Source organism: Cucurbita maxima, unplaced genomic scaffold (assembly GCF_002738345.1).
Source record: "Cucurbita maxima cultivar Rimu unplaced genomic scaffold, Cmax_1.0 Cma_Scf00012, whole genome shotgun sequence".
Taxonomy (NCBI): Eukaryota; Viridiplantae; Streptophyta; class Magnoliopsida; order Cucurbitales; family Cucurbitaceae; genus Cucurbita; species Cucurbita maxima.
This window is the reverse complement of record NW_019272028.1, coordinates 5,287,214-5,299,634: the sequence shown is the minus strand read 5'-3', so window position 1 is coordinate 5,299,634 and position 12,421 is coordinate 5,287,214.

Genomic DNA, 12,421 nt, shown 5'->3' with positions numbered 1-12,421 from the left:
AAAAAAAAAAAAAAAAAAAAAAAAAAAAAAAAAAAAAAACATTTGAAGTCTATACATGAAATGAATATAAAACGTATTAATACGTCTAATTCAAATTCAATTCTTAAAATCAAAAAGCTAAAAAGCATACCAACTAAAAGGGCTTCAATTATTTGTAATCTTAGCTACATTTTATAAGAATAAAAAAAATATTTGAAAAAAAATACAATTTTAATTGTTAAAAATTTGAACAAAAACATCAAAAAGGAAGATATTGAATAAATGAGGTTGCTTTCCAAAAAATTTAAAACAGCAATATGAATAAATATGATTTAAATAAAGTAGTGAATAATAGAGGGGAAGCAATTGATTAGGAAAACCGACATGCTTTCAAATGGGAAAGCGACGCGTCGGTTTGAATAAACACAGAGTTGCCCACTTTAACCCAAGTTTCGTACGACTTGTCGTATTATAATTGGTATGAAGACCCTTTTCCCTTTATCAATTTTCTTCCCATTTTTATTATTTTCTTTATCTCATTTTCTACGCAAACAATATAATTTTGTTATTCTATTTATGTTATTTTTCGATTTTTTTCAAGAATTTTAAATGTCTAACATGTTCGATAAAACTTATATTTCATTACTTTTATCTCAAATCAATTTTAATTTATAAAATTACATATTCTTATAACCCTTGTTTTCTTATACCTTTAAACTTAAAAAGAAAAAAGAAAAAATACTAATATTTTATTTGGAAAGTAGGGAAAAAAAAAAAACATCTGGTGAAGAATGAACATCAAGAACACAACGCCAACCAGAACCCAAAACCAAACCAAATTGACAAACAAAGACAAAGCCGTGGAGGGGCTATGAGTGTGTTGTGTTGGCAAAGTTGATGGCAGCAATCACAGCGACAAGGAAGGGATATTCGGCCAAGTGGGTCTGAGGAGAGAAAGGAAGGATGTGCATTATGAGATGATTAAAACTCAGGATTTTTCAGAGATGATGAGTTTTTCATTCATTATTTATTCTGCATGCACACGTGACCCAACCCAAGAAGGTGGACTTGAGGGCCCTGGTTCATGTGGCCACCCATACTCCCACCATGTGGCTGCCACAGACTTCAGGGCTCAATCCAACACTTATTACAATCAATGCTGTCCGTGTTTACTCATTATTGCAGCTTGTGGGGGTTCCCTCAAAGATATAGGACCAAAAGTGCCTCAATATCTTTACTAAGACCTTCAGTTTCACATTTATAATCATAATATCTTCACTTAACCTTTCAAGCTCTTACCTAATAGATGTTATTATTTTTGGATTTTTTTTTTTTAAAACGTGTTTATTAGAGAGATATTTCCACACACTTATAAAAAAAATGTAACAATGTGAATCTGACCATTCAAATCTCTATAATAAAGTGGCTGGAAAGAAAAGGAGAAAGGGATAGAGTGGCTGGAAAGAAAAGGAGAAAGGGATAGGGATCAAATCCCAAGTCTTTGAGGCAAGTTTGGCAGTGGGTGTTTGTTGGTTTTCACAGAATTTCGGTGAGAGGAAATTGAGAAAGTGCGTAACAAAAAGGAGAGAGAAAAATAACTCTGACTGCGTTCAGGTTGTTTTATTTTGTGAACAAATCTTCCTATTTAAAGTAAAAAGGAATTCTAAAATTGGCTGGAAAGTGGCCAACTAAATCTGTGCCACTCCCTTCTAAAACTCTGGTGATCCATTCGACGTGATTTGTCGAATGGTCAAACTCACGATTTTCTGAAATCGTGTGAATAAGAAAAACGGTAAAACTCAGGTTTTATCTAACAATCTCCTCCTAAAACCTGTAGTATATCTACCTTACTATTTGAACTCCGATCTTTGAGCGTAGTTCTTCAAATTTCACCCGCGCCAGGGACTTGGTGAAGATGTCTCCAAGTTGTTCCTCTGTTCGGATGTAATCAATTTTGATGAGCCCTCGATCTGCACATTCTCGAATGTAGTGGAATCTGATTTCTATGTGCTTGCTTCGTTCATGCAAAACTGGATTTTTGATCAGGGAGATCGTAGCTTTGTTGTCTACGTATAGCATTGGTGGATCACTTTCTCTCCCGATGAGTTCTTCCATTAGTCGCGCAAGCCAGATCCCTTGTGTTGCTGCCATCGAAGCGGCGATGTATTCTGCTTCACAGGAAGACAAAGCAACTACCTTCTGTTTTGTTGATTGCCAGCAGATTGCGCCGCCTGAGAGAAAGTAGATCATTCCGCTAGTGCTCTTACGATCATCAACGTCACCGGCCATGTCACTATCACTGTAGCCAACTAGCTTGAGTTTCTCCTTTCCGCTCCCTGCGCAGTATCTTACACCCCAGCCTCTGGTTCCGGCTACATAGCGCAGGATGCGCTTGACAGCCGCTAAATGCTCCTCCCTAGGCGCTTCCATAAACCGGCTCACATATCCGACAGAATAAGCAAGATCAGGACGAGAGTTTACCAGATAGCGTAGACTCCCGACAATGCTGCGGTAATTGGTGGAGTCGACTGTCGTCGTAGTGCCAGCCTTCCTGAGTTGGAGTCGGGCCTCCATTGGCGTCCTTGTAGGATTACTGTCCACAAGTCCAGTTGTGTCCAGCAGCTTCTTTGCGTATGCACTTTGGCAGATGGAGATGCCGGTAGAATTCTGTTGCACTTCGATGCCGAGATAGTAGCTGAGCACGCCGAGATCGCTCATCTCGAAATTTTTCGACATCTCCTTCTTGAACCTTCCGAGGACTTCCATGTCACCTCCAGTGATTATGAGGTCGTCGACGTACACTCCCACGATTAGTCGCTTCGTGTCATGGCCGTGCGTGTACATGCCATGCTCAGAGGCGCAACGTTTGAATTTCAGTGACAGTAAGGTACTGTCGAGCTTCGCGTTCCAGGCTCGTGGAGCTTGTCGAAGCCCGTAGAGTGCCTTGTGCAGGCGCAATACTTTATTGGGGTTGTTGTTATCCAGGAAGCCAGGTGGTTGTCGGACATAAACAGTCTCCTTCAGCTCTCCGTTAAGGAAAGCAGACTTTACGTCCATATGGTGAACCTCCCAAGAGTAATGTGCTGCAATTGCAAGTAAGAAACGAACGGATTCTAACCTTGCCACTGGCGCAAATACCTCTTCGAAGTCCACTCCTTGCTTCTGGACGTAGCCCTTCGCTACCAGACGGGCCTTGTGTTTCACAACCTCTCCTTTTTCGTTGCGCTTCAGTTTGAAGACCCATTTGAGCCCTATGGCTTGGTGTCCCGGCGGCATATCCTCCAGACTCCACGTCTGATTTTCGGTGATGGATGTCATCTCCTCCTGCATTGCCTTCAGCCAGCACGGGTTCTTTTCTGCTTCGGCGAAGGTGTTCGGTTCATCTGCACTGATGGCATGTAGTTCGGCCACTTCTTCGAGCTCTCGCACTGCCAGTCCAGGTGGTTCACCTCCTCCTACTAGGTCGTCCATCCTCCGGTACCTGGCCTCCAGATCAGTATCGTGATCGGCATCCAGCGTCGAATCCGCAGTCCGTGGTGTTGCGAATTCCACTGGTTCAGGGGTTGCACCTGCTGGCGGCGGTGACGGCTGCTGATGCTGGGCTCCTCCTTCTTCCGGCTCAGTGACGAGGTACTCCACCGTGAATTGATTTGGATTATGGTCTGCCTCGATCACGTCATTCCACTGCCAGAAGGTGCTTTCATCGAAGACGACGTCGCGAGACACGTGAGCTCGCCCCCCTACAGGATCATATAGTCTGTACGCCTTGCTCCCGGGTTCATAGCCGATAAAAACGACCTTCAGCCCCCTAGGATCGAGCTTGGCGAGGTGGGGACGTGTTACCTTCATGTAAGCAACGCAGCCGAACACGCGAAAATGATGTATCGCTGGTTTTTTGTTGTACCAGGCCTCATATGGTGTCTTCCCGTCAAGGCTTCGGGTTGGTGACCGATTGAGGAGATATACGGCCGTCATTACTGCCTCTCCCCAGAATCTCCCAGGCATCCCGGCCGTCACCAACAATGACCTTGCTGTCCCGACGATGGTCTGATTCCGGCGCTCCACCACTCCGTTCTGTTGGGGGGAGTAGGGCGCCGTTAGGTGCCGTTGTATGCCGATTTCGTCACAATACTTACCGAAACTTGTCGAGGTGAATTCTCCGCCTCGGTCTGTGCGCAGCACTCGCATCTTCTTCTCACATTCGGCCTCCGCTCGCGCTTTAATGCACTTAACCGCCTCTGCCGCCTCACTTTTCGCTTGCAGCAGGGTCAGCCACATGAAGCGGCTTTTGTCATCGACTAATAGGAGGAAGAAACTCTTACCGCCTGGAGTCGCCGGCTTGATGGGCCCGCAGATATCGCCGTGTACAAGCTCCAACGGCTCATCGGCTCGATAGGATGTTCGAGACGCAAAGGGTGTGCGCCTCTGTTTGCCGATGAGGCACCCGTCGCACAGCTTGTTCACACCTTTGATTGCTGGCAAACCGTGCACTAACTCCTCCTTCTGTAGTTTTTCTAGAGCAGGAAAGTTTAAATGCCCGTACCTTGCGTGCCACCTCCAAGATACCTCTTCGATCTTGGCCGAGAGACTGACAGGTTGCTCTATCTCTAACTCCAGGATGTAAAGACGGTTTGTCGTGCGCCTTGCCTGTGTGAGCAGCCGTCGTTGATTATCGCAAATTTTGAGTAGTCCGCGCTCGATGGAGATGAAACAGCCTGTCTCATCGAGTTGACCCAGGCTCACAAGGTTAGCCTTGAGCCTCGGGATGAAGTAGACGTCGGTCAGCTTGCGATGCTCGCCTCCCTTGCTGGCGAATAGGATGGTGCCGCGTCCTTCGATCTCTACGATGGATCCGTCGCCGAATTTCACCGTCCCGCGGATCCCCGAGTCGAGTTCGGAGAATGCAGATCTAGCCCCGGTCATATGGTTTGTTGCCCCTGTGTCTAGGATCCATCGCCGGTCCTTGTGTTGCTCGTCCCGCTCGCTGATCTGAGCGAACACTCGCTCCTCCTCCAGTTGAATTGGCTCCCTAGCTGGTGCCACCTTTGCTACGCCCAGCTGAAGCTCTTTCTCGAGTTCAACATCGTTGTTGATTACCGCCATTTCCGTGGATTTGGAATCGAGAGTGGGGACACATGCACTTACCATGAAGAGAGTTGGCTCGTCCTCCTCGGATTGAGCCACATGGGCCTTTTCGGCCTTCTCCTTGTTCCTAAGCTTGCTCCAGCAGTTCCTGCTTAGGTGTCCTCTCTTCCCACAGTTCGAGCAGATTGGCCTGCCATTGGTCGACTCCTTCTTTTGATTCCCATCTTTCCCGCGCATGCGCCCGTGGGAGATCCATGGCTTCTTACCGTCTTTGCGGCTGGAGGAGGACCCGTTGCTCTGGCCGGTGTTGTCACGGAGCTTTAGACGTGCAAACCATTCCTCCTCTGTGAGGAGTAGACGACCCCCCTTGTCGACAGCTGAAATGGTATTTTTCTTCCGCTGCTCGACGTTACGCAGTCTTCCGGTCACCTCTTCTACCGTTAGGTCGTTCACGTCAAGCAATGTCTCGATTGAAATCGCAACTTGCTCGAGGTGATCAGGGACAACCTGCAGCATCTTCTTCACGATTTCTGTTTCGCTGATGCTGCCACCGAGTGTGGTGATGTTGTTGGCGAGCCCCGTGATCCGCATTGAAAAATCATCGACGGATTCACCGTCCTTAAAGTGGATCTCCGAGAGCTCCTTCCGCAACTGCTCGATGTTGGATTCCCGCACTCGCTGTACACCGACCCGACGGGATTTGATTCCCTCCCAGGCCGATTGCGCGGTGCGCTTGGTGGAGAGAGATGCCAGCATCTCTGGGGGCACAGATCGTAATATGGCGGCAAACGCCAACCGATCCTCACGGTACTCAATCGTTTCTCCTTCCTCTGGCTCAACAGCATGCCATAACCCTTGCGCTTGTAGGTTGACGCGCATCAACAAGATCCATTCGTTATAATTGGACTTTGTCAATATTGGATACTGAACGACGGCAGTCGTTGTCTCCCTGATCACCCGCTCAACAATAACTTGACGCCCTCTTCGTGGCGGCGGTGATGGAGATGTCGGCACACGACGACGACGTGGAGGAGTGAGTGAGCCTACCCGAGATGGGCCCCACGATGTGTGTGTTTTTACACTTTGCATTTTTTTCTACTCGAACCTGAGACCTTTGTGATGTTAGGTCAATGCTCTAACCACTTGAGCTATTCAACTTGTTTGTTGATAGGTTGGCTCCTCTGCAATGATATACACCGATCTTCAACTTGGCTCTGATACCACTTGTTGGTTTTCACAGAATTTCGGTGAGAGGAAATTGAGAAAGTGCGTAACAAAAAGGAGAGAGAAAAATAACTCTGAATTTGACTGCGTTCAGGTTGTTTTATTTTGTGAACAAATCTTCCTATTTAAAGTAAAAAGGAATTCTAAAATTGGCTGGAGAGTGGCCAACTAAATCTGTGCCACTCCCTTCTAAAACTCTGGTGATCCATTCGACGTGATTTGTCGAATGGTCAAACTCACGATTTTCTGAAATCGTGTGAATAAGAAAAACGGTAAAACTCAGGTTTTATCTAACAGTGTTTGGATTTACAAGTCAGTTTCATTTGCTTTCCTTTTTGCTTTGAGTATTAAAAAGAGGAATAGTAGTGCTTGTGTTTGTTTGGTCCTACCAATGTATTTGGTTAAGTGTTTTTATCCTTTGCAGAAGTAGGGTTTGTGTACATGCGTGTTTGAGAGGGATTGAAGATGATCAATTTCTAGATTCCCCACCCACTGTTTTATTGGAAGGATAAAGGGGTTGTAAAGCTGAGCAAAGGTACCTTCTTTTCTTCTTTTTCTTCTTTTTCTTGTGTATGTAGAAATATGATCTCTATATCAATGTGCTATTTCATCATTATTTGTTTGTTCTTTTCCCCACGCACCAAACTCTCTCTTATTTCACAATACAATGCTGATGCTCTATGTACGATACTATCATGTTTTCTCTTCATACTATTCCTAGTTGCGCATAAAACTGACACCCTTGCTTGAGATTGATATTGTGCCTTGCGTGCTGACATCCACATGGAAATGCTTTCTTAGTTCATGATATCATTATGTATACTAGATGAGATGTTCTAAATAGACCCATGAAAACCTTCCTTAAAAAACCTTCCTTACATATTGTTCACAATTGTAGTGTTGTAAAAGGAGTGGAAGCAAGATCGATAGCACTCACATACCCATAATCATAAATTAAATAAAAAGACAAAGATTTACATGGTTCAAAGAGAAGAAATTTCTCTATATCCACCGGTATTAACCAATCTCAAGAATTAAAGTGTTTACAAAGTGTATATCTCATACTCTCACACTACAAATCAATCAAACTCAATACATCTCAACCATCATAGACAACACTTTATATAAGTATAGAAGCATTAATGTCATACACGAATCAAAATGATTCATGTATCAAAATGGAAGATAAACCAAAAGGGTTATAAATAAAATAAATGAGAGATGAACGGTGAGTTATGAACTAAATAAATGAGAGTTATGAACCAAATAAACACCTATACATGCGTAGGAAATGCACAAACCTTTTATTCATAACAACTTACAACAATCTTCACCGTCTCAGATAATCTCAAGCAAATAACCAGTTTGGCTTCCTCAAATTTAACAGACTACTTCCATCTAACATTCATCATATCCAATGCCAAAACGTTTCACGAGCAATCACATTTGTCAACATATCCACAGAATTATTAGTAGTTCCAATTTTTAATAAACAAATGTCACTTTCATGGATAATTTTCTCGAATAAAATGAAATTGAACATCAATATACTACGAGCATGATGGATTTGATTTTTTGACAAACAAATAGCACTTTGGCTATCACAAAACACATCTACGTATTTTTTAGGCTATCACAAAACACATCTACGTATTTTTTAGGCTATCACAAAACACATCTACGTATTTTTTAGCAATACCAAGTCATTAACTAAAGCATGCATCCAAATAACTTCTTTAAAAGCTTCAGTAACGGTCATATACTCTACTTCGGTGGAGACAATGCAATAGTGGACTGTACTGTTGAATACCAACAAACAGGTCCACCAGCCATAGTGAATAGATAACCAGTAGTGGATCGTCGTTTATCCAAATCACCAACATAATCAGAATCTACGTAGCCAACTACGAAATTGTCAAGATTAAACATCTCTTGTTTTTTAAACTTAATACCAATCTAAATAGTACTCAAAATGCTCCTAAGAATCCATTTGACAACTTGTCAATGCTCTTTTTCAGAATTATGCATATACAATATGGATCGACCCTTCTCTATCAAAGTCTGATTCATCCCTTCAGCAACTCCATTTTTTTGTGGCTTACTAGTAACAGTGGAGTGTCAAACAATCCCTTCACCTCGACATACTTTAAGGAATGGGTCATAAGTATATTCTCCACCTTTGTCTGATCTCAACTTTTTTATTTTCTTGTACGTCTGATTCTCTACCATTTACTTCCACTCAAAGAAGATTTGGAGAACCTCGTTCTTGTGCCTCATGGGATACATCCAAACTCTCCTCGAGTAGTTATCAATAAGTGTGACAAGCCACCTCTTTCCTCCCAATAAAATATTCTTCGTGGGGCCCATTCATCAATGTGAAAATAATCCAAGATGCCCTTTGTTTGATGTACAGGTGTACCAAACTTCACAGTTTTCTATTTACCAAATATACCATGTTCACAAAATTCAATCTTACCAGTTTTGGCACCCTTAAGGACTACCCAGTTCACCAATGTCTGAACCGCCTTCTCACTAGCATGCCCGAGTCGCATGTGCTATAGTTTCGATATATCTTGTTCTTTCAAACTTGTCACAACAGCATGCCCCATTATCGTATTTCCATTGAGGTAGTATATGCTACCTCTTCTAGTCCCTCTAATTGCCACCAAAGCTTTGCGAGCTACTCTCAAATTTTCTCCTCCTAAAATGAAACGATAACCATTCGCATCCAAAACACCAAGCGAAATCAAATTTTTCTTCAAGGCAAGGACATACCTCACATCATTGAGTTTTCGTACAACCCCATCAAACATCTAGATTTTTACTGAGTTGATTCCCATCATCTTACAAATACTAGCATTGCCCATATAGACAAAAACATCATTGAGCTCTTCAAAGTCCAATAACATCTCTCTATACGGACACATATGATTAGAGTATCGAGAATCAAGGATCCATTCAATGATATGATTGGCTGATAGGGAGATTGTCAAGGCATTATCTGTTTCAGTGTCATCATCTCTAATAACGTTGGACTTTGACCCTTTCCCTTTTAAGATTGGGCAATCTTTCTTACAATGACCTTTCTATCGACAACATGCACTCATTTTCTTTTTTCAAGTTTTTTCCAATCATCTAATCTACCTTTTGACTTTGATCGAGACTTTTCGCATTCGTCTTTAAAATCAATATCATTGACTCTAGCAATGTCTTGACTTCATCATCAATTATAACGTCAAGATTGAGCAAATTAGTGATAATTTTTTTTTTTAAAATCATCTAAATGCTCAACCATTAAGTTACCTTTCTTGTAGTCAAAATGGAAGAGTTTCTTCTTCAAATGAAGTTTATTTTCCTCTTTTGCATATATTTGACCACGAGCTTATCCCATAATTCTTTGGCCATAGTCACCTTCATAAATGGATACTTTTGATCCTTGCCAAGATAAGACTGAATAATTTCAAAAGCTGGTCGGCTTACTTTCCTCCATTATGCGTCTATCATATCTTCAGGCATCGCCTCTTCGAGAGAAACATCAAGAACTTGTATGGCCAACAAATCATGACTTTGGGTTGCTAAACACCAAAATTATTGGTTCCATCAAATTTTGTGTAACCACCCTAGATTTCTACTAACCTAAAGTTGCTACCGTCATCATGACCTATACTCTTATCCGAAATTAAACCTTTGAAACTTTATCATAAAATAGGATCATGGATCTATGTGTTTAAAAGCATCTTTAAAACAACGTAAGGAAATACTAAATAAAACAAGTAAAATATTAAAATTAAAAACACCCTATATTAACCTAAGACTAAAAAAATAAAATACCACTATCATATACACGTGTCATGGTCTCTACTTGCGACGTCGTCGTCAGCCGTGCACAGGTGTCTTGTTGGGTTTTATGTCCTAAAACTCATAGTTGGTAAACAAAAACATATTCTATTTTCAATAAAGTTAATATGGTTGTTTATTCAGTAAAAATTGTTATTGAATAAAGTGAACTTTACGATAATTAATCTAAATCCAATAAACTAAGAACACTCTGGCTATAGTATGATTACTTGAACTATATGTAGAGACATAAGAGTTGATCAAGTTCAAGTATATAGTCAAAATGATCTATAGTATAAGGATAAGGCTGAGTACCTTATTCTGGGGATACTATGGATGCGGTCCACTTTTGTATATGATATAAACAATGTGATCACTAAAATTTTACATGTGGAGACATGTGAGTGGGAGCATCCTATGCAATGAGTATTGCATAAGATCGGATCATGAAGAAAATTACTCTCACTTTATAATGTTGTTTACTGTTGAGACTGATTTTCTTTTCATTCGATGACCTAGGTAACTCGATCTTAATCCTGAGCTAACCATGAACTCCTGTTTATTCGAAATTATCCTTAGATTTGCATGGGTGAGAGTGGCTCAAGTTCGCCAACTCAATAGGCCTCTCATTTCAGGGGTAAGACTGGATAAATGGCTTGTGACGTGGGGTGCAAGATGGAATTCACTCATACCCACTTTTAGGGATAGAAGAGAGGTAGTTCCATTAAGTACTGACTCCAGGTCTTGAACAAGGGGCCCCACTCTCTCATTGGCCTGAGAGGGATCTGATTTACTGGTTGAACCACAAATCAATTGTTCATTAGAGGATTAGTGAGACATAAGAAACAAGAAGTAACTTCAGGGGTAAAATAGTAAATTGACCCAGCTCTAGTTACGAACAACCTGTGAAGGATCGACTTACTAATCATGGTTACATCAAATGGACAGAAATATATCTATAGTGAGGGGAGTGCAACTACTAGGCTATAGTGGAATGTCTTAGTAGTTAATGAATGTTGGTTAACAAGGTTAAAGAGTTTAACCGGTTAATCTTGGATCGTTGGAGCCCATGATCTATAGGTCCATTAGGTCCCTCTGCTAGCTCATATCGGACTAAACCATAGAACAATGTGACGAGTGAGTTCGAAGTGTTCGAATTCAAATTAGGGAGAATGCGCTACATATATACGATATATTTAACCACATTTTTGTTTTATTTACGAATTAAACAAAAAGAGAGAATTTTAGATATTTAAATAAGATTTAAATATCTTAATAGTGTTAGAAATTAATTGGGATTGAAATTTGAATTAATATTAAATATTAATTAAATAGTTTAATTAATCATTTAATATTACTTTAATTTGAAATTAATAATTCAAATTGTTTGTTGAATCCAAATGAAAAAAGTCAAAATGTTGACTTCATTTAATAGAAAAATCCATGTTAGTGAAATTTTGAGGTTTCAAAATTTGGTTTAACCAAACTTCATGCTTGCCAAATAAATTTGAGTGGAATTTTGAGTGTCAAAATTTGGTAACTCAAGCATGCATGCTTGCCACATAATCCCAGACATTTGAGTGGAATTTTGAGTGTCAAAATTTGGTGATCTCAAATTTGCATGAACATGCAAACATGACTCTATAAATAGAGTGATCATAATACATGAAAGGGTTCTTCTTGGTGAAAAACCTTGAGAAAAACCTCTCACAAACACTCTCTTCATATATACAAAATCCCTCCCAAGTTTAAGTCACTCACTGGATTTCACAATCCCATTCTAAGGTCGGAGGATAGTGGAGAAGACACTAGTGGTGGTTCGAAACCGGTTCGTGAGGAAAAAGGAATTTGAACTACAAAAGGTTAGTATTCAAACTCAATAAGTTTTAATACTTATGAACATGCTAGTTATTTACTATAATTGATGTTCTAAAAGTGCCTAAGATCCAAATTGCTTCCGCATATGTTATATTAACACCTTCATGTCTTGTCTTTACCTGAAATAAAAGTAGCACATAGCTTGAATATTTTAAGAAATATTCCGTAAGTGACCCCATTATTGAGGTCAAGGAATGCAAACACATGCGACTCATGATCTAGAGACCTATCATTAAAACCATCATAGGGTTGGCCTCTAGTTTGGACAAAATTTGATGTGTAGTACTTTCTTACACACGATCCACACATACAAGTGTGAATCTTCAAGTGGTTTGCACCCCCTTGGACCCATCATAGTCGACTAGCTATCTGTAGTGATGTCCAACGATCAACAGACCCTAAGTGTCATGCGAGACTT